Genomic DNA, 21153 nt, shown 5'->3' on the forward strand with positions numbered 1-21153 from the left:
GTTCTGTATGCTCAAAAAATTCCTGGAGGAGAAGAGAAACTGGAAATTAACACCCTGAAGAGAGTCCTAATCTCAGTGTCATTGATAAAAATAAGGAGCAGCTCCTTGGTGTCTTTTGAAATTCCCCAATATGCAGTAGCACCAGTTTATTGTTGCCTGCTTTCTGGGTGACTTCATTTTGAAGCTTATCTCAGCTTCATTTTGAAGCTTATGTTCTCTTAGATGTGGATTCTAGAAGTAACATTGCTCACCCCAGTTTTATGTCTGCCAGCAATTTTCCCAGGAGTTACATATTTTGTATGCCATACAGCAGCAGCTTTTCTATATTTTGTTCACTAATGTATGCATAGGTATACATAGGTAAGTTTATATTTATGCATGTATGCTCAGGGAGAGATAGGAGAAAGAGAAAAGCAAATCTTTCTCCTCTTACTTCAGTGATGTCCCCACAGAAGACCTCAGAAGTTTCTTCTCACAGGTTCTGATGAGACCAGTTAGAGTCCTAAAAGAAGCCATAGTGTCAAAATGTCATGTTTTCTCTATATTTGGTACCCAAAAGAACAGAGGTTAGTGTAGGTTTTAGTCTGTAGGTTTTAGATTTTAGCCTGTAGGTTTTATCTCTGTAGCTCAATGAAAATTATTTAACAAAACACATCTGAAATTTCTCTAGAGTCTGCCCTACAAGCTATAGAGAAATGGGATGCCAAAGTGGAGTTTCCAATAGTCTTAATAATGCCAGAAGCATATACTGAGAAATTTGAGAAGTTGAAGGCTCTGCTAAAACAGTTATTCCAATCAGTGTAAACCATACCAAAACTGGGCTAATATTAATTTTCCTGGATATGAATTCAGAGTTAGGTCATGCTCAAACAGGTGGAAATCCAAAGTGATGACATTGAAGTCACATGTTCAGGGTTATTACCCATGCAACATTCAGCAGTTTTCCCCAGAAAATGACCTTGTATTGTGTACTTGAAGGCCTCTTTTAACTTTTTCTATCTTTCAGTTTCTATATATTTTTAAAAAAGCAGTCCCCCAAAGTGTCTCAGATGCTGATTTCCTGACCCCATGTTACAAGATGCCTTCCTTTGCCTTCCAAGTTCACCCAAACTGGCTTTTAGAGGATTAAAATAATTTATGTATGTCAGCCCTCAGTGATGACTGGCACTTTGAGTTTGGAGTCTGATATCTCAAATACAGAAATGCAGGCGAAGAACTGCATTTTAGAGTAACGACCAGAGACAAAATCAATGACTGCTTCCACCACAGGCCCAGGTGGGACGTGGGATCTAAAAGTTTGTGTTGGATAAAAGAGTGTGCTGTGACAAACTGCAGTAACTTAGCAAGAGCTGTAAAAGCTGGAGAGCTTTGCTTTATTTAGGGAGTAGGTGCTAGTTCCATTTGTTACAAAGATTAGGTGGATTGAAAAGACAAATCCTGTGAGAGATGAGGAGTATTCGTGTGCAGGATTTTGGATTCACCTCTAAAAATAAGCATGCTCCTGACTGCTTTTCACTTTTATATTTCTGTCTACAGTGAATTTCTTTTGTAATTTCTGCTATCCTTTTCCATTTTTTTGCAGTCTTTTAAAATATAATCCTAGAATACTTCTAGACAAAGCAAAAGAAGTTATTCAATTTATGCATGAATAAATTTATGATATTTCATCTTTTCTAGTGGATGCCTCCTATATATTTTCAAAAATCCATCCTTTTCACTTTACTTGAATATTAAAAACACTTAGTTCAAAATATCTGCATGAAGCTGGTCAGGCACTGGGACACTGGAGCCCCCCAGAGCTTTCCTCGAACCTGTTGTTCTGTCTTGTGAGAATAAATATTTCCTGGAGAACTGAAGTGGAGAAGGAACTTATAGAGACATCACGGTTTTGGAAACACGAGAGAAGATGTAATCTTTAATTTAAATGATTTACCTTCCTTGTGGAAATGTAGATTGACTGGAAGGTTGAGAAGAGCAAAGGGGGGAATACTCTCCTGTTGCAGAAAGCTGGGCAGGGGAGAGGACAGGAGGAAAGCACAGAAATCTCTGCCTTGCTCCTGACTTAGCTTTATACAAACTAAGTGATCTAAATATGTGGTGGATTGCATGGTTTTCTCAGTGAGTGTCTCCAGACTAATACTCTAGAAGAAGCTGTTGAAGCATCGAGGCTGAACAGGGAATGGTTCTGGTTTGAAAGGAGCAGAGGGGCACAAAATTGTTCCAAAAGCCTCAGCAAAATTCTAAAGCAGTTTTTTTTGGCAACATTTTACTCTTTTCTGAGAGTGGGACTGAGACAGATATTGGTTACTGGCAAGTGCTTCAGTGGCTATTTCACATTCTTTGTCACAGCCGTTGGAGATGCCAAAGGGAAGAACAAGTAGTTGACCTGCAAGCCTGGTAGTTTGCAGGAATGCATACTCATTGAACCTCCAGTCATGTTAGTCATTATTGAAAATGTTAGTCTTGATTTGTGCTTATGTCATCTTCCCCATAACTGAAGTATCAGCAGAAACAGAGGGCCTAAAATTCCAGCTGTATGCAGACCCCAGTTCAGCCTTACTTTATCTAGAAGACACCATTACCATGCAGAAGTTATTCCACAGCTAACCTTTTTTTCTCTTTACAGAAATAAATTTTCTCCTCCTCCAGGGAGGCACTGCAAAACCAGAAGTTGCAGGCAAAATCCCTGGCTGCCACATGGCCATCAATGGCTACAGAAACTCTATCTTATATTAGAAAAATCTCAGAGTTGTTGGTCTGGAAAGGCACGACCTTTCACAAGACACTGGCAGAAGAGAGAGAAAAGATGAAAGGCAAATTTAACCTGGAGCCAATACAGAATCTCTTCTGAGGAATGAGATTGAAAGTGAAAATAACAGGATTGTTTCTGGAAGGATGGGAGAAGAGGAAAGGGAAAGATTTTACAAAAGCAATCTCTTGGGTACTGCTGACTATGGTCAGTTCATCCTCTGATCTTTCAGCCCAACAGTCTGCCACGGGAAATATAAAAGACAAAACCAAGCCTTTCACATACATCAGGATAACAATGATTTTTTTTTTTTAAGTAATGAGTTTTTTTTATCTTGACTTGGTCTTCTTTCTTGTCTGTTTTAGTGTATATGTCATTACATCATCATTCCCACTACCTCAGAAAGGCCGTGATCGCAAGAAGGAAACTATGTTGTGACACTAGACATACATTTCTTTAAAGTAAATGTCAGTCTTAGAAAAGAAGGCATATTATAGAATGACTGGGTTTAAACTGATGAGTGACTTAATACCCTTCTCAAGGTTGTAGTTAGAAACAAGCTAGTAGTGACCAAATTATTGCTGTGTAGACCATTTGGAAAAGAAAATGTAATAAACCATTCTGGTTTACAAGCTTAAAAAAAAGGTTAATAGCTTTACCAAATTAAATATAACTTTAATCATTTTTTTCTCCTGCCTTAATCAGCTCTGTCAATTCATCAAACATAACGCAATTTTTTCCAACACTAGAACTGCACTGAACTGCCATTTTGATAAAGCCTTTTATATTAATCAACATCTGTATTAATACCTTCATAAGATAAAACTAAGTTTCAAATAAATGGTTCAGAAGTTTGTGCTTTTAAAAATCACAGGAACTATGATTTTGTAAAACTTAGCTTTCTGAAGGCATTCCTGTCTGTCATGTCTTTAGAACTTTTTTCAAGGAAATAAGTACATCTGATGAGAAAGCAGTGGATCAGCTCAGTTTTAAGCAATTACCCACCTGCTCGGAGATGCAGTAACAATCTGTAAAACTGAAGCTTAAATTTTGAGGCATTTTATGTGGGTTTTTTTAATATTTTGATCTTTGACAACTTAAAGTTTAATTTCAGTAAGTATTCCCTCTCAAAGCTAATCAATTATACCATTTTAAGTCACCAGGGGAAATGCTAAAGCACTTTATTTTTCTTTTTATGAGAAAAGTGGAATTAAATTTAATTTTTCAATCCCCAGTGACTCATTCTCTGATGTAAAATAAATTTATATGATTTGTAAGTGAGAAGTTTATTGATATTGAGGGCTTCTCCCTTTTAGTGGAGAATATACTCTTATATGAATGCTGGCAAAAACATGTCTTGATAATGGGTAGTGTAAAATATGATTTACCTAATCCATTTTACCATTTACTAATTCCTGATGGGATTATAAGAAAATGTTTGGAACTAGAGCTGTAAAAGAAACAATTTTTACCATTTTATGTAACTTTACTGAAGTTTCAAGGATTTTCCCATTGTGGAGTAAGCCAGCCCAAAATCTGGCGAGGACAGCAAAAGTGAGAGTGACAGCATAGAAGACCCAATGAGCTTCATAAGAGAAATGCCACTTGGAATATGATCTGCTGGTTCAGATTTCTGGTTTGGCAAATTCAGCCTTTAGTCTGAACTCTAGGTATTTCTCTTCCATGAAAAAGATTCAATCATGTAGGTATTGGCTAGCCAGGGATGTCTGCTTTCTAGTATCTTTTATGTCTTTCTATTTTTTTTTTTTTAACATTAAATATAATGTTAACCAAAGCACAGAGTCTAATCTAGTTCTATTTCAATTCAGGTGAATGATCTGAACCCTAAATTGTACAACCATTAACTCTTGTCCTGTTTCTGATGGATCAGTATTTTCCACTCTGTGAGAAAAAACATTTTTTTTTTTTAAATTCCCATCCAGTTCTCATAGAACTGATTTTTCATAGAATCATAGAATCGTTAAGGTTGGAAAAGACCTCCGAGACCATCGAGTCCAACCATTAACCTATCACTGCCAAGTCCACCACTAAACCATGTCCTCAAGCACTACATTTACCCGTCTTTTAAATACCTCCAGGGATGAGGACTCAACCACTTCCCTGGGCAGCCTGTTCCAATGCCTGACTACCCTTTCGATGAAGAAGTTTTTCCTAATATCCAACCTACACTTTCCCTGGAGCAGCTTGAGGCCATTTCCTCTCGTCCTATCACTTGTTACTTGGGAGAAGAGACCGACCCCCACCTCGCTACAACCTCCTTTCAGGTAGTTGTAGAGAGCAATAAGGTCTCCCCTCAGCCTCCTCTTCTCCAGACTAAACAACCCCAGTTCCCTCAGCCACTCCTCATAAGACTTGTGCTCTAGACCCTTCACCAACTTCGTTGCCCTTCTCTGGACATGCTCCAGCACCTCGATGTCCTTCTTGTAGTGAGGGGCCCAAAACTGAACACAGTACTCGAGGTGCTGCCTCACCAGTAATGAGTACAGGGGCACTATGACCTCCCTGGTCCTGCTGGCCACGCTATTCCTGATACAAGCCAGGATGCTGTTGGTCCTCTTGGCCACCTGAGCACACTGCTGGCTCACGTTCAGGCGACTGTCAACCAACACCCCCAGGTCCTTTTCAGCCAGGCAGCTCTCCAGCCGCTCCTCCCCAAGCCTGCAGCGCCGCATGGGGCTGTCGTGACCGAAGTGCAGGACCCGGCACTCAGCCCTGTTGAATCTCATACAGCCGGCCCTGACCCAATGATCCAGCCCGTCCACGTCTCTCTGTACGGCCTTCCTACCCTCCAGAAGATCGTCACTTCCATCCAACTTGGTGTCATCTGCAAAGTTACTGAGGGTGCATTCAATCCCCTCATCCGGATCATCAATGAAGGTATTGAACAGGACCGGCCCCAGTACTGAGCCCTGGGGAATACCACTCGTGACCGGCCGCCAACTGGATTTGACTCCATTCACCACCACTCTCTGGGCTCGGCCGTCCAGCCAGTTTTTAACCCGGCACAGAGTGTACTTATCCAAGCCGTCAGCAGCCAGCTTCTCCAGGAGAATGCCATGGGAGACAGTGTCAAAGGCCTTACTTTTGGTTAGTTATGGAGTGTGATGACTTTACGATTTTTGTACAGAACATTATGACATTATGCTATGTTAGATTTTTAGCATCTAATGCTTATGGACACACCCCCTTGGAGTGCAGTCTCATGTTGAATATGATCAAGATCAAATGAATCCATTTAGGCAAACTTGGGTGTTACTGGAAATGATTCTCATTCCTCCTTGAACCTGCTAGAATAATTGCCTCAGTGCTATTAATGAAATGTTCACTGTAGTTAAGCTAAGCCTTTTTGTAATTAGTCTTTGCAAACATCCTTTCTTAAATATTATCTATAAGGCTCATGGAACAAAATATCATATTGTACTGCAAAAAATGGCAGCATTTTGTTGATGAATGAAAGCATCTATGCAAAAAATTATGTAAAGCATTTTGGGATACTTAAAGATGAAAGCTACTCAGTAAATATGAGTTAGCAACAGTAGTTGCATCTAAAGGCTTCTTCTTACGGTCCTATGTGCCACACAAAGGTAAACATTTCAGGAGACAGAACATTGTTATACAGATAAATTATTCTCCCACTGAATTTTATTATCTCTTTAATTTTCAATCATCATGGATGGATGAAAGTCCTTCCTTACAGTGGCCACCTCTACCTCCAAGTATTTTCCAGTGTTTTAGGAATGAACAGCTGAAAACCTAGGCTATTTCGATTTCTACTGTGAAATGCTTAACCCTGCCCAGGCACTATGTAAGCAGCTTGAGTGCCAAACACAGTGCTCTGAATTCTTGAGAGCCACAAGATTCAGTTCTTTCTTTGTTGATACCTGTTTTTTGTCCTGCAAGACTTTGCACAAGTTAGAAAAGAGGGAAGTTCTCTTAACTGCTGCTCCCGAGGAAGGTCTTTTTATAGATAAATACATTTTTGGAAGAGAACACAGTTGCTTGGAAAGAAGGAGACACCCAACTACATTTCACAGAAACTGGTAGAAAACTGGCTTCCTCTTTAACAGCATATATGCTATAAGTAGGTGGGTATTAGACTTGGAATTAAATTTCTGTTATGAATACTTAGCATTGTATTTTATGCATTCAGATTATCAGGGTTTGTTGATTGCAGTTGCTTGTGTTTATGGTCTCATCCTTATTGAATTAGTGCGGCTGGAGCACAAGTGGCCACAGCTGAGCCTTGTGACTCAGTAGATAGCTGATATTAGATTTTGCAGTTATGCCAGCTGTAGTGTCACTGATATTGAATAAATGAATTAATGAAATATAAATACATAAGATTTATCATATAAATATTATTTATAATATAATGTAATTATTAACAATATAATCCATATTCCACAGGAACTCTTTTTCTCACAGTCACTCTCCCATACATTTTTGAGGAGCATATGTTTCTTCAACAGTCTTGTAGAAATCTGATTTGCTATAATTTTAAGTAAAACCTGTCAAAGAATTTTTAGTAAACCCCAAATTTAAAAAGACACACAAAAACCTAGTGTGTCTACCATAGCTCTTCTACTGAGTTTCCCAGCAACTGAAGACATGGATACGTCAATAGCATTTTAAAAACATATAATTTCAAATCATTTTGCTTATACATATATTGTTTTATACATACAGTCTGGGAAGCCCAATCCAAAATAACAGTTAAACCCCGTACATCTGCCCAGACAACATCCAATGCAGTTGTATGTTCTCAGCACAAAATTATGTAACAAAAAAAAATATTGTAAGAAGCATAAAATAAATTGAATCTAATATCAGGCTTTAATATGAGTAAGTTTGTGCTGATTTAGTTAGTGAGCTGTAGATTTAATTAGTTAAAACAAATTCCAGATTTGAAATATGCCTAAAGCTACATTACTTTTTTCTGATAGTGACAGAACACCAGACATATCAAAGGTGTTTGCCAGAAATCAGGGGTGCAGCATGCTGCAGATTAACCTGGAAATTGATCCTGAGCAAAAATCAGATGGCTTTTGAGGATAAAAGATAAATAATCAAAGAGGTCTGTAACCCCTTAGTCTTCAAAATCCTCATTATTTCAGGATGATTTTTAAGACTGAACTTTATGTGCCCAACTTGGGGGATATTTATTTATCTTCTTGTAAAGATATTTTACAGGGAAATACACAGTACATTTTCCTGTCTTCCTTCAATAATTTTGAAACTGAGTTGCCAAAAAAATTGAGTTATAGCTAAAACATGGTCAGCTGCTTTTTCTTCACCTCCCATGCAAAGCACAGTGACCCATCTCACAGTCAACACTCACAAGGGACTCACCTTCTGGAAAGAAAAAGTCAAGATTCATGTTACAAAGATGGACTTCTACTAGCATCTGCACCATATAGTGCTGCCAATAGAGAAAATAAATGGTAGTTTCTTCTTCAACCTTCCCATTAGGAAGTCATGATCACCCTGGGATTTCCTTCAGCACCCATCCTTTAATTCCTCCCTGGCACACAGGAGGAGGTTTGAAGAAACACAGATCTGGCTCTTACAAGATTTCTGGTTTTCTGACAAGAAAAAGGAACTTACAAAGGAGGGTACCAAATTTGCAGACTTTTTGTTTGAATATATTTATTTACATAGACTCATTTCTTGGCCTAAGCCAGATTTTAAATTCTGTACTATTTGCCTTGATTAGGTTAATATAGATATAAATGTAAATTTCATTTTCTCTTTTGAAGGACACCTTGTAATGAGATTATCTATAAACTGATCTTTGCTATCTGTCTGCCCCTGTTAGCTTCTTATTGCCAGGTGCCAAATAAATGAATGTATTATCTTTTGAATTTGTGTCAGTGTGAACTCATGAACACTGTTTTCCTAATAATTTTATTCTTAAAGTGGTAGCCTCTTCCACCATTTAGCAATTAGTTTTTACTTAAAGTTAGTAAAAACCACTGTTACCCTGGGTTTTTTTATGAGAAATGATAAAAAGTGAGAGCTGGGCTGATGTGCCCATCTTTTGATAACAATTCTTATATTTATGACTTCAAAGAAATAGCCAGCACTTATAAATAACCAGCCATTAAAAAAAAATGGCTTTGAAAAAGTGTGTGGTAGAGAAGTCATATCAAGCCATTACTTCCCAGGTCAGAACAGACCATTTGTCCTGCCGATATTGATTGTGCCTCTATGTGGATGAGCTTCTGCTTCCCATCTCTCATCTTCAGGGAGCTCATAATCCAAGCTGGGGCAACCATGGACAGGGCTCGGACATAGAAGTCTCCCTTTTGGATGTTCCTCAAAAGGAAAAAAAAAAAAAAAAAAAAAAGTAAATGAATACTCTTTCGTAGAGTTGGAGACATAATTCAGTGCATGGTTGCCTATATCTATTAATGCTGCAGACATCTATGTTTCACAGGCACAAATTTTTCACCTGCCCATTTTTTACAGATTACATCCTGGAAGGACTTCTTGGAGACACACTTCAGACTGGATGGCTCAGCAGCTGAGACTCAGAGGCCGGGTGGGTGGGTGGGAGGTATAACTGGGAGGAAAAGCACTGGGGGAGAGAGTAGAGGCAGATTGCTGTCCTTGCTGTGACATTATTTGGGCAGGCTGTGGACCTGCTTGTCATGGGGCATTACTGGGACTGCTGTTAGCACTACCAGGTGCTTCCCTGTGCCTTTCCTATGTGCAGGCATCAGGCATGCTTCCTACCTGAGAAATGTTAACTCGGCTGACACAGTGCTCTGTAGGAGCTGTGGGTCTTGTCAGGTCCTGAACAGGCACAGAAGTGCCATTATCAGAAATGTAGTTGCAGAACTGTCACTTAACAAACAGTTACCCTAGAACATACTAGCTGCCTCTGATCTCTCAGGTATTTTCCTAGGGTATGTTAGCTCTTTGTAGATTTGCCTTTTGTGCTAAGATTTATTGAGTTTGTTATAGTGATATGGGAAATGTTTCCCATTTCTTACATGTGGATGACATGTTCTCTGGGCTCTCTTACTGTATCATTCCCTACAAACTTTGGGGGAAGGAGGAGGTGGAGAACTAGAGACCTAGATGGCCTCTGATAATTATGTGATCCTATATACAATGAATGACACAGTTCTGAGGGAAGCTTTTCAGAAAAAAATAATGTGTGCTGGCATTTATTATATTTTCAAGAGTGGTTTTGTGACAGCACTTCAAGCTGAGTCTCTCTAAATTCTTCTTTTACAGTGTGCACATCAAAACACTGAAGAGATTTTAAAACTCAGGGGTTACTCAGCAGCAGACCATGGAGTTTTTTAAAACAGAGAAAGCAAAAAGTCACTTGAAGGAGACAAAAAAAAGTCATCACAGACAAATCTTCTCTGTCTGTTTTGTCTTTTCAGGACATATCCTACCTCCTGGATTTATTTTTAAATTGTTAAAGTGTCTTTCTAGGCAGCAGCAGAGCGCAGTCTCTTTGCAGGCATTCTGTCCTTCCACCCCTTTGGAGGTCTCATGGCACGTCTGGTCCTTTCTCCTTTGAAGCAATCCACATCTGTTGCCCTGCAACCTCCACTTCCAGGAGCTCTCATTTTCTCCCTGCACTCTAAAAGCTTCTGTTTGCTGAAGGACACTCGTATGTTCCCAGAGAAAACATGTTTTCCCCTTCCTTTCTGAAGGGTCCACTTTCCCCAAAGTGTAGTAGTGAATACTGGAAGAGCCGTAGCTTTCCTTGTGCTACCCAGCCAGTCTTTCAATGAAACGTATCAGAATAAACTGTTATGCAAGTGCTGTCTTTCAAAAAATAGTAAACATTTTTATGAATATGCTGCAAAATGTATACACATGGGTAGATGATGATTCCTTGAGTAATTATGAACCATACTTTGTTCCTTTTATTTACCAGTTAAGTTTTCATTTATTCAACCTTTTCTCATGACAGCTTTATATAAATTTGGTATTGTGAATTGGTTTGGGAACAAAGCAAGATTTGAATTAAAAGTATGTTATAAGGCATTGCTTCAGAGCTTCTCACAAGCATCCCTTAGAGCCACTGAATTGCTAACATGAACATTATGTGGAATTGCACAACCAAAGCACTTTTTTCTGAAAGGAGATATTTTCTTTATGCATATGCTATAGTTTCTGCTTTTGACTGAGCAATATCTGTGGCACAGAGTATAAGCTGTATTTAATAGTCCTTTAATCACTGAAGCTGAAGCTGTACTCTCCTGTTAATGACTTCTGCTGGACGGCTCTCTAGAATCATAGAATCATTTGGGTTGGAAAAGACCTTTAAGATCATTGAGTCCAACCGTTAACCTAGCACTGCCAAGTCCACCACTAAACCATGTCCTCAAGCACTACATTTACCCGTCTTTTAAATACCTCCAGGGATGGAGACTCAACCACTTCCCTGGGCAGCCTGTTCCAATGCCTGACTACCCTTTCAGTGAAGAAATTTTTCCTAATATCCAACCCAAACTTCCCCTAGTGTAACTTGAGGCCATTTCCTCTCATCCTATCGCTTGTTACTTGGGAGAAGAGACTGACGCCCGCCTTGCTACAGCCTCTTTTCAGGTAGTTGTAGAGAGCAATAAGGTCTCCCCTCAGCCTCCTCTTCTCCAGACTAAACAACCCCAGTTCCCTCAGCCACTCCTCATAAGACTTGTGCTCTAGACCCTTCACCAACTTCGTTGCCCTTCTCTGGACATGCTCCAGCACCTCGATGTCCTTCTTGTAGTGAGGGGCCCAAAACTGAACACAGTATTCAAGGTGCGGCCTCACCAGTGCCAAGTTTCAATCAAAGAAGTTCAATAGTTTTATATTAAAATTATCATTTAATATGTTTTTCTATTGTCCCTTTGACATGAAGTCTTAAGAATGAAAGTAGTTTTAAATTCATTGTGAAGTAACAAACTCTAGCTAACATGACCCTAGCTTCTCTGGCAGTGATGTTTCATATATGTAGAGCTACAAGTTCTTATGTCTTCAAATGAAGATAGGCTCCTGATTCCTTAGAAACAACCTCCTTAGAAGCCTTTATTATTGCAGTGTGTTCAACAAAGTAGTATTCCTTAAGGAATTATCTTTTTTGGTACAAAGCTATCTCAAAGAAAAATTCCTAAGAGTAGTGAAATGCTTCAATGGTGCCAATAATTTCTATTGATGTTGATGCCACTATTGCTATTAGCCCTTAATGAATAGGCTAACTGCGGTATTATTTAATTTTTTATTTTTAAATGGGACTGCAGCACAGCTTTACAGACAATGAGAGCCTACTTTGGAATTCATAATGTTTAACTGCTGTAAAAACCAGTCATGACAGAAAGTACAGTACTCGTCACAGCAGAAATAGTATTGCTCTAATGTAACATCATGGCAGCTAGCTACAGTTTATACGTGAGTTGGCATTTTCCTCTTTAACCCTATTTTTGGTTTCTTATAACTTCCTCAAGCCATCATATTCCTAGTTGAAATCTTGTCTGGTATCAGTTGAGAAGTAAAGTGTTCACTTTGTAAACACTTTAAAAAATGTAAAAGTGTACATAAAAAGGCAAAGAGAAAAACAAAAGTAGTTTCCACATAAGCCATTCTTGAAGGAACAAACACATAGAAGGTTCAGCAACTTTGTTTACTTGAAGAAGGTTCAATTTTAATTTTTATTTAAAAATAGCCTTTTTGAAAAATAAGTTACAGATGATATGAAATATAATAATCTCTTTGAAGACTGTGCAGCATAGTCTTTGGATCTTTACTGGAGTGGATATGAGAATTTACAAAGTCAATTGAGAAAAATCATTGTGAGCAAGATTGAAAGAAAAAAGGAGAAAAAGGAAATGAAAAGTTTGACTTTTAATATTGTATCACAAACCAAGATTGTCTATACACCAGTTGCATTAAGATTTGTGTTCAGGATAAATATATAAAATAGTACTAAGGAAAGGAAGTTTTTGAATAATGAAAGATACAGTAGAAAGAAAGAATTTAATGGTAAGCAGTTTCACAAGGGGATGACAAATAGCTCTTAAAAGGAAAAACAGGACTGCAACAATAAATTTCTGTTGGCTATCCTAGATGATTGATTTTGTAGAAAAATAAAGCTTTATCTATTGGAGGGTACCCCTGCCCATGCGGGGGGGTGGAACTAGATGATTTTTAAGGTCCCTTCCAACCCAAACCATTATATGATTCTATGATTCTAGGATAATCTTCCATTTGCGAAGAACCACCACAAGGAGCAGATGAAGACTTACTGATTGCACATAAGACATTCTCAAAGAACTACCTCTATACTCATATTCCAATGTAACTTCCTGTGTCAGAATATGTAGAGTATTTCCAATGATGTAATGACTATTGGTTGGGTTGGTGATTTATAGATGTAGAGCTGGGATGAAGCTTTGGAATTGTTGGTTGTCAGCAGCAATTAGAAGAAATCTGAAATATGATAGAGTTGCTGACTTGGGAAGGAGGATCTCAGGTGGAAATCTGAGAGTTATAGAGTGTATTATGGAGAACTGTAATTGTGTGCATGTCTTCATGTTTGTTTTAAGCATATTATTAAGACATAGGCAATTATGTTCCTTATAATAATTCACATGTTTCTACTTTGTAATTACTTACTCATGCAAAGGCTATTAATAATCTATCAGAAATCTTTGAGCTAGGCAGAATTGAAAAGACATGCTGATGAAGTCTTGAACCTAGCTAATGTGAACTCTACTGGCAAAGAGAGTGATTTATGGTCTGATGACCACTGTGAGGTTTCTGTGGCCAAACTTAATACTGTGGAAGGTGAAATAAGGACTCCTATTTTAAAAGTGAAAATCTTTTAATATATGTTAAATCTTATTTAGATCTTCCAAAATCTTCTTTGGACTCCTAGGACTAATGTGAGAGAACATAATAAAACTGAATGATATGAACATAGTTCAACATAACTTTTTTTTGGGGGGTGGGGAAAAGTTGACTTGATTTCATTTATTGTTTCAAATTTTATCCTAACCAGGAACTGAATGTGACAGACAGACATACCGAAACTTTCTTTAGATTCAGTGGCAGTGGTTAGAGTGACTATGCTGAGGAATAAAATAGTGGTAAAATTGTATTGTGTTTTTCTATAGACAAAGTAGATGTTGAAATCTGTTTTTTCACCTTACTCTAAATGTTACCTATTTCACAATTTTAAAAAACAATCTATCATTTACATTAAGTTATGGTTCCATGGTTGCGTATGTGCAAGTAAAATAATACTTCTGCAATCCAAGACACCATGTGAAGCTAGGCATATAATATTCACATTTATTTTATTCAAAGACTGAAAATGAGTATACCTGAAGGCTCTTTATGTTTGACAAGAAAATATTGGGAAATAGGAATAAAATCTTAGGCTGCCTGTATTTGCATTCAGAACTACATTGACAAACAGACCCCATCATTGTTAGTAGTGCCGATGGGTCTAGTTGTTACAAAGCAATACATATATCGGGTCTACATTCCTATTTCAAACTCTACTTTTTCTATTTCTATTCTTCTATTTCTAGTTTGGTTCTCTTGGATGCCTATTTCAGCACTATATGGATGGCAACATTGAGAAGAGAAGTTACGGCCCTTCCAGTATTATGAACTCTAAGTAGAGTAAAGATTCCTTTCTTATCCAAGTGTGCTTGTTTTGAGAGGTTCCTCATCCCTGAACTTGGACATCTCTTAGCAAAAGATGTATTTTTTTCTCAGATAATATGAAGTGCAAGAGCCATTTCCTGGCATTTTTCCCTTGTGAGTGAAAAGAAGCAATTTGTTATGCAGAATACTCAGCCAAGGCTTTTAACTGGAAGGTTGGGCAGAAAACCTATGGAACAGCATGAAGACTGCCTAAGATTTAGGAGACTGATACTTTGGATAAGGAATAGCACTTGGCTCTTAACAAGTTAAATTATTACTCCAATTTATAAATAAAGTGTGAGAGATGTAGTGTTTTTTCATTCCGCTTAGGTGTGCTGGCACAATACAGAGAACATGAAATAATACTAAGAGTTCACGTCAAATATAGTTTGGGATTTGACCTGCTCTTAGGGCTATGTAGTGTGTATGAATCCAGTATTTTTCTTCTCTGATTAGAAAAACAAAGTGCTTAAGCAAAATTCTTTTCTGTATCCATATGTAGAATTAATGTGTCATAGCATTTCAAAGCACTTGGAGAAGCAAATACTTGCACTTGGCTGATCCTCAAAACAGGAAATCTAAATTTAATAGCAAATGGGGTTTGGGATACCAGGGCAACCTATTAACTTTTTTCCCAAAATTATCCTAAATGTGAAGAAACCTAGTTGAGCATTTTTTCCTCAGCCCTGTGTACACAGTTTTTATAACAGTATACCAATATATAATTTTTTATGACTCGCAGAAGATATTTTCCATTTCTTATCATTTTGGGTTTTTTTACCTCAATTTCACATATGTTTTACATTAGTGTTTGAAACACTACTAGCAGTCCTCTGGGAAGTATCAAACTAATTTTGGGTATTCACTGAGATATAAGTTAAATAGAAATTTAATATTGGTTTAAATAAAACACTAGGCTTCTAAAGTGTGTTTATTTTCCCAGAGCTGTATTTGGTCCCATATTTCCCGATCTGTGTTTTTTCTGTGACATATTTTAAAAATCAGAAAATTATCTGCTAAAACAGAACCCATACTGTGATTTAATATGATTACTAATACACTGCATAATTCTAATCTGCTGCAATTATTTAATATAATTTCATGAACCAAGATGGATCTTCTGATCCTATTACTGCTTGATACAGGAGGCTGTCCTGCAAACCACAGAACATTCATTATTGATGTATCACACAGATTTTGTGTCAGACCAAAACATGATTAAAATCTCCTAAGACAAATAATAACACATATAGAAATTTATTTCTGTATTAATGCCCACTCACAAAATATCACAGAACATTTCTTCCACTAGTACCAGATAGAAAGAGTATGAGTATTCTGCTCATGTTTATTTACTTTCCAGTTACATAACGGCCTTAGTAGAAAATAGTTCTAATACTTCTAATACATTATGATACAAAAGTATATATATTTGTAATGGGCCCCTAACAATGAAGACTGCAGAAGTTTTGCTTTGAATTATGTTCTTTCTCAGACCCAGACATCACTGAGAGAAATAGGCTTGTCTCCCAAAGATTTTTATAGGCATTATGCACAGCAGATTATTAAGGACAGACTGTTTTATTAATAAACTGACTGTAATGGTAGAACCTGGTTTTAGATTTAATGATTTATTTGAAATTTGCTCTTTGTCATATAACTAAGGAGGACTACTGCAGTCCTGTAGATGTAATTTTGAATGGAGTGGCAACTTGTAACTTGTGATGACTTTGCCATCTTGAATTTGTAGAATTAGTAAATCCAGCTCACTTTGACTGTTAGGGAGATGAGTAACTATAATTGTATCACTATGAAGAAACTCCTGATAATATCAATGTTCCAGACAAATAAAAACTATCATAGGGTACTGCATCTAATATAATTTAAAATATAACTTTGAAACAAGAGGGCTTATTAGAATTGCCTTAAAAGTAACTATACAAAAAGCCATGCTTGATGGATGTAATGGTTCATTGTAACAATATGTTATTTCTGTATGCTGGTTTAAGAATTAGAGTGTTTTCTGTGTGGCTGTGTTAACTCAGTTCGAATCTGTTCCTTACCCACTCCCAAGTAGTTACAAAGACGAGGTACGCTGAACACTTAATTCTGCTCCATGTCTCCTGTCTCCAACAGCCTCCAGGAAACTTACAACAATTTTTTGAAGCAATTCTGGAAGGCAACTGCAGTGCCCTTCTCCTGCAGTGATCTAGAGATGTGTTTATTCATTCTGATAAGCCTAGTAACTGAACTTAGTTCCCTCACGCGTTCAATGAATGAGCTAGAGCCAATCAAACACTCTGAGCTGAGATTGTCACTTCTGATGAAGGCAGCTGACAAAGACCCATTCTGGTGTGATGATCTGGGAGTGTTTCAGCACTCCTGGTTGGAAGCCTGCTGTTTGACTTCTTGTTGAAATATCTTTATTGTCTTATCTTTTCAAAATGCAGCTTTTTATTCTCTCATGGGATGTTAGCTGTCAATCATGCAAGCTCCACGCTGCTTTGGTAATTACCTAGTTTTTGATCAGAAGCCAAGAAATAAAAAGGTGAACCTTACCATGAACTGAAAAGAGGAGGCTGAAGTGGAATTACAGATGAGTGTTGGAGACCCAATTCTCAGCTACTCATAGGTGCAGCTTCAGTGTTAATAGATATTTTCAGAGTACACTGGCCAAGAACCTGGTCCCTAAACTGGGGCAGAGAGAATGGACAGAAATATATGGGAGCTAAGTTTTTCCTTGAATTAAGGAGTACTATAGACCATCATTCAGATGGTCTCGGAAGAGGCTAGAAGATGTATGTGACTTTGCAGAATTCATCCATTTGGTCTCTAAAATGAAAATGGTTTTTTTGCCTCTGACTAACCTGTCACTGACATAGAATCATAGAATCATAGAATCATAGAATCATAGAATCATAGAATCATAGAATTGTTAAGGTTGGAAAAGACCCTTAAGGTCATTGAGTCCCACTGTTAACCTATCACTGCCAAGTCCACCACTAAACCATGTCCCTAAGCACCACATCTACCCGTCTTTTAAATACCTCCATGGATGGAGACTCAACCCCTTCCCTGGGCAGCCTGTTCCGATGCCTGACTACCCTTTCGGTGAAGCAGTTTTTCCTAATATCCAACCTAAGCTTCCCCTGGCGCAGCTTGAGGCTGTTTCCTTTCGTCCTACATCTTTCCTCCTGTACCAGAGAAGGTGCAAACCCTCCTTACACAAATTTAAAAAAAGCCCAGCACTACAGTACACAAGCCCTGAAAGAAGTTAAAAGAAATTTGAGAAGGACTGTCTCTGGAAAAAGTGGAGAGGTAGTTAAGGAGAAGAGGTAGAGGCATAGGATGTTGTAGGACACTTCAGGTCACAGGACAATGGAGATTCAGATAGGATAAATTAGTTGTTGCTTCAGAAGTCCTTTATAACCTAATACTTTGCTTAAAGATTCACAATGTTTAGCTTTAAGAAGAATGCCTGGTAATTGTGTCCACCGAAGACTTCTGAAGCATAAACCCAGAGGCGCCTAAACTTATTATAGTTAGCTTAGGGTGAACAGCGGACAATCCCAGAGATATGTGCATGTGTGCATTTACATGTATATATATATACATGTAAATATGTGCAGGTACTGCAGTCAAAGTCTCTTTCAGGACTGGGAAAATTACACTTTTCAGCCGTGGACCAGAAAAGGCACCTAACAGACTTGTTGAGTGCACTCTTAATGACCCTAAAGGACATGAATATACATCCAGCCTTGATACCCTGAGTGTGTGCTACCAGGATGTTCAAAATTTTCAGAAGCCAACAAATGCTCAAAATTACTCTCTGTAACCTTACTTTTTTCTATCTTTTTTTTTTTTTTTTTGCACGCTGGTCTTTCACAAAAAAAAAAAAAAAGTAATAGCAAGTAACAAAGAAGGAGGTCTTCAGATATCATAGTTAATATTAAAGAACTATGAGCAGGTAAGCAGATGGAGAAGAATCAGCTCAAACTGGAGAACAATAACTGCAGTTAGGGTCCGCTGACTGTACTTACCTACAATCTTTCCTGTAATGAATAATCCCACTGAAATAAAATGAAGTTTTCAACATGAATAATGCAAATAGTGTATTCTAATTTAGGTGAGCTTGCAAGTGTTGGGATTTTTTTTTTAAGAATAACATTTTTGGAGCCCATGAATAGCATTAATAATTTTAAGAATTAATGCAAGTTGAGAATTATAATTTGAAGCCTTTACGGAGTGTTTAATCAACTAAAATGCACGTGGGATGTTTTGCCTTCTTAAGACATAGCAAATACTAGGAAAAGAAAGCTGACATCACCTTTCAGTAGCTCATCCATCATTTTTAAAGGTGTTAGGGATGCTGGGTTGTGACAGTTTGTGGAAACTCTTTACACATGCTTCATACATACTGGTTCAAAATGGTTGGTATGTATGTATCTTGCTAGAAGGCAAGCACCACTCTGCTCTCTCTTTGGCAAAAACTTTTTGGGCTAAAACTCCTGAGAGATTTAGAGCATTGGAGGTTTAGAGCCAGGCAGTATAAAACTACCAGCCCAAGGTTCTGTTTAAGGGCTCCACCTGTAAAATGTGATCATTCTGGCTGACATCCTAGCTGCCATCAAAGAAGACTGGATCGTTAAAACTGTTCACCTTGGCAAACAACTTGCCCAGTGGAGAGTTGTTCTGAGTTAACTCTGATGAAGAAGTCACCCAACCCCTATCAATTATGGGACAGCAGGGACTCTCCTTAAGAACTTTTTGGCAATTCAGCCCCAGCAAAAGCTGTTGAGTGTCTGTGTGGACTCATGTGAAAGGTTCATTTAGACCAAGATCCTGTTTCTGACAGCATGCAGTGATACTTCCCCAAATTGTTCTCCTGACCCTCAGCCTGTTGTGGCCCTGAGACTTACTGGGCTGGAAGTCACTCTTGTTTTTCATAGCCCTCAATGGATTTTTCTACCATCGGTCAATCCTGTTTAGAGACAATGTCAATTTTTGTCACCTACAATATCCACAAGGAAGGAGTTTCACAGCTCAGCTGTGCATTGTGTGCAAAGAGAAGGCCTTCCCTTTGGCTTGTGTTGTAAAGCATATTTGTTGCCCTTGGTTCTTATAACGGAAGATGGAATGAACTTTTTCCTGTTCACCTTCTCCATGTCACATATGATTTTATAGCCACACCATTCTCCTCTCTGTCATCTCTTTAGCCTGAAGAAGCTGTTTAATCATTCCTCATACAAAATCGCTTCCAAATCTGTAGTTGTTCATACCAGTTTTTTGCCTTTCAAATTCTATTTACCTTTTTTTATGGAGAGATCCAAATCCCACACAGTATCTCAGAAGGCGGTGCACCATGGATTTACACCATAATGATAGTTTCTGTTTTGTTCTCTGTTACTTTCTTAATAATTCTTAACATTTAATTTCCTGTCTTGACAACTATCGAGTGACCTTTTTCAATCCAACTATCTATCACAGCCCCACAATCTCATCAGATCAGAGCACAGCACTCCATAAAGAAAATTGGAGTTGTTTTTCCCAATATGCATAATTTTTCATTTATCTACATTGAATTTCATCTACTATTTTATTGTCCGGTTACTCAGTATCAAGTTCTTCTTCATAATCAGTCCCCATCTTTATTATCTTGAATAACTTAATACTGCCAGCAAAAATTTCTAACTTGACTATTCATCTCTTTGCTACTCCATCATGAATACATTACACAACACAAGCAAGAACAAATGATAACTTCATAAATTGTGTATTATGAAAACTATTTAGGAAATTTATTTAGGAAATTTAACTATTTAGGAAAACTAATCATGAGAGTGTTTTACCCTTTTGCCATGATTTTCTAAGAACCCATAGGCAGGAGAGGTTTTTGCAGGCAGAGGTAGTGTTCTTTATTAGACCTACTAATATGCTTGCGGAAAAAAAAATAATCTTGGGCCTGCACCCAAGGTCTCTGCCAGGTCTCAAAATAGAAGTAGCAGCTTTCAAAACAAAATAAATGTTACAAACAATTAGTTAGAATTTACATAATTATATATCAGTTAAACTATCTCTGGAAAAAATAGGTCTTGTTATGTAGGGAGCAGAGGGAACATTGGGAGGGTGAAAAGAACTGAAGGGAGAGAAAAACAGAGAGGGAAAGCAAGAACAAGAGAAACTGAGAGAGATGAATAGACAGTGATCACTTAGGGGAAAGAAACACGTAGTGTATAGTCTGTGGAATATGAAGAGGTCAATGCTGGGGTGAGACATTATAATATGCTATAAAGAGAGTTCTTAGGTTTGTCTTTAGAAGCTGTTTGTTATGTTTCCTTTGTGGAAATGAAAACATCTCCACCAGGAGGGAAATGGAGTGGTTGTTTTCTGGTAAATGCCTTTCCTTGACAGCTGGATATTTCTGTCATGCATAGCCTGGATATATGAGTTCATGCTGGTGCACAATAGTTGCCTAGTATCAACTACATCTATGCCTTGACATCTGGTGCACTGGATGAAATGTTCTACATTTGTCCAAGTGCAAGTGTAGCATCCAGAGATGCTCATGGTTCTTCTGTAGGGAGTATTCATAGTGAGTAGTACAGACATGTTGGTGAGTCTCACTTTTGCTGCATAGGTACAGCCTATATTCTGTGTTATGAAGAATTTGCTTCTGTTGATTGATTTCATGCGGCTGAGAAGCTGTTTAAAGGCTCAGGAATGTG

This window comes from Nipponia nippon, unplaced genomic scaffold, assembly GCF_047370975.1.
Source record: "Nipponia nippon isolate SJK-2023a ecotype South Korea unplaced genomic scaffold, ASM4737097v1 scaffold_1, whole genome shotgun sequence".
Taxonomy (NCBI): Eukaryota; Metazoa; Chordata; class Aves; order Pelecaniformes; family Threskiornithidae; genus Nipponia; species Nipponia nippon.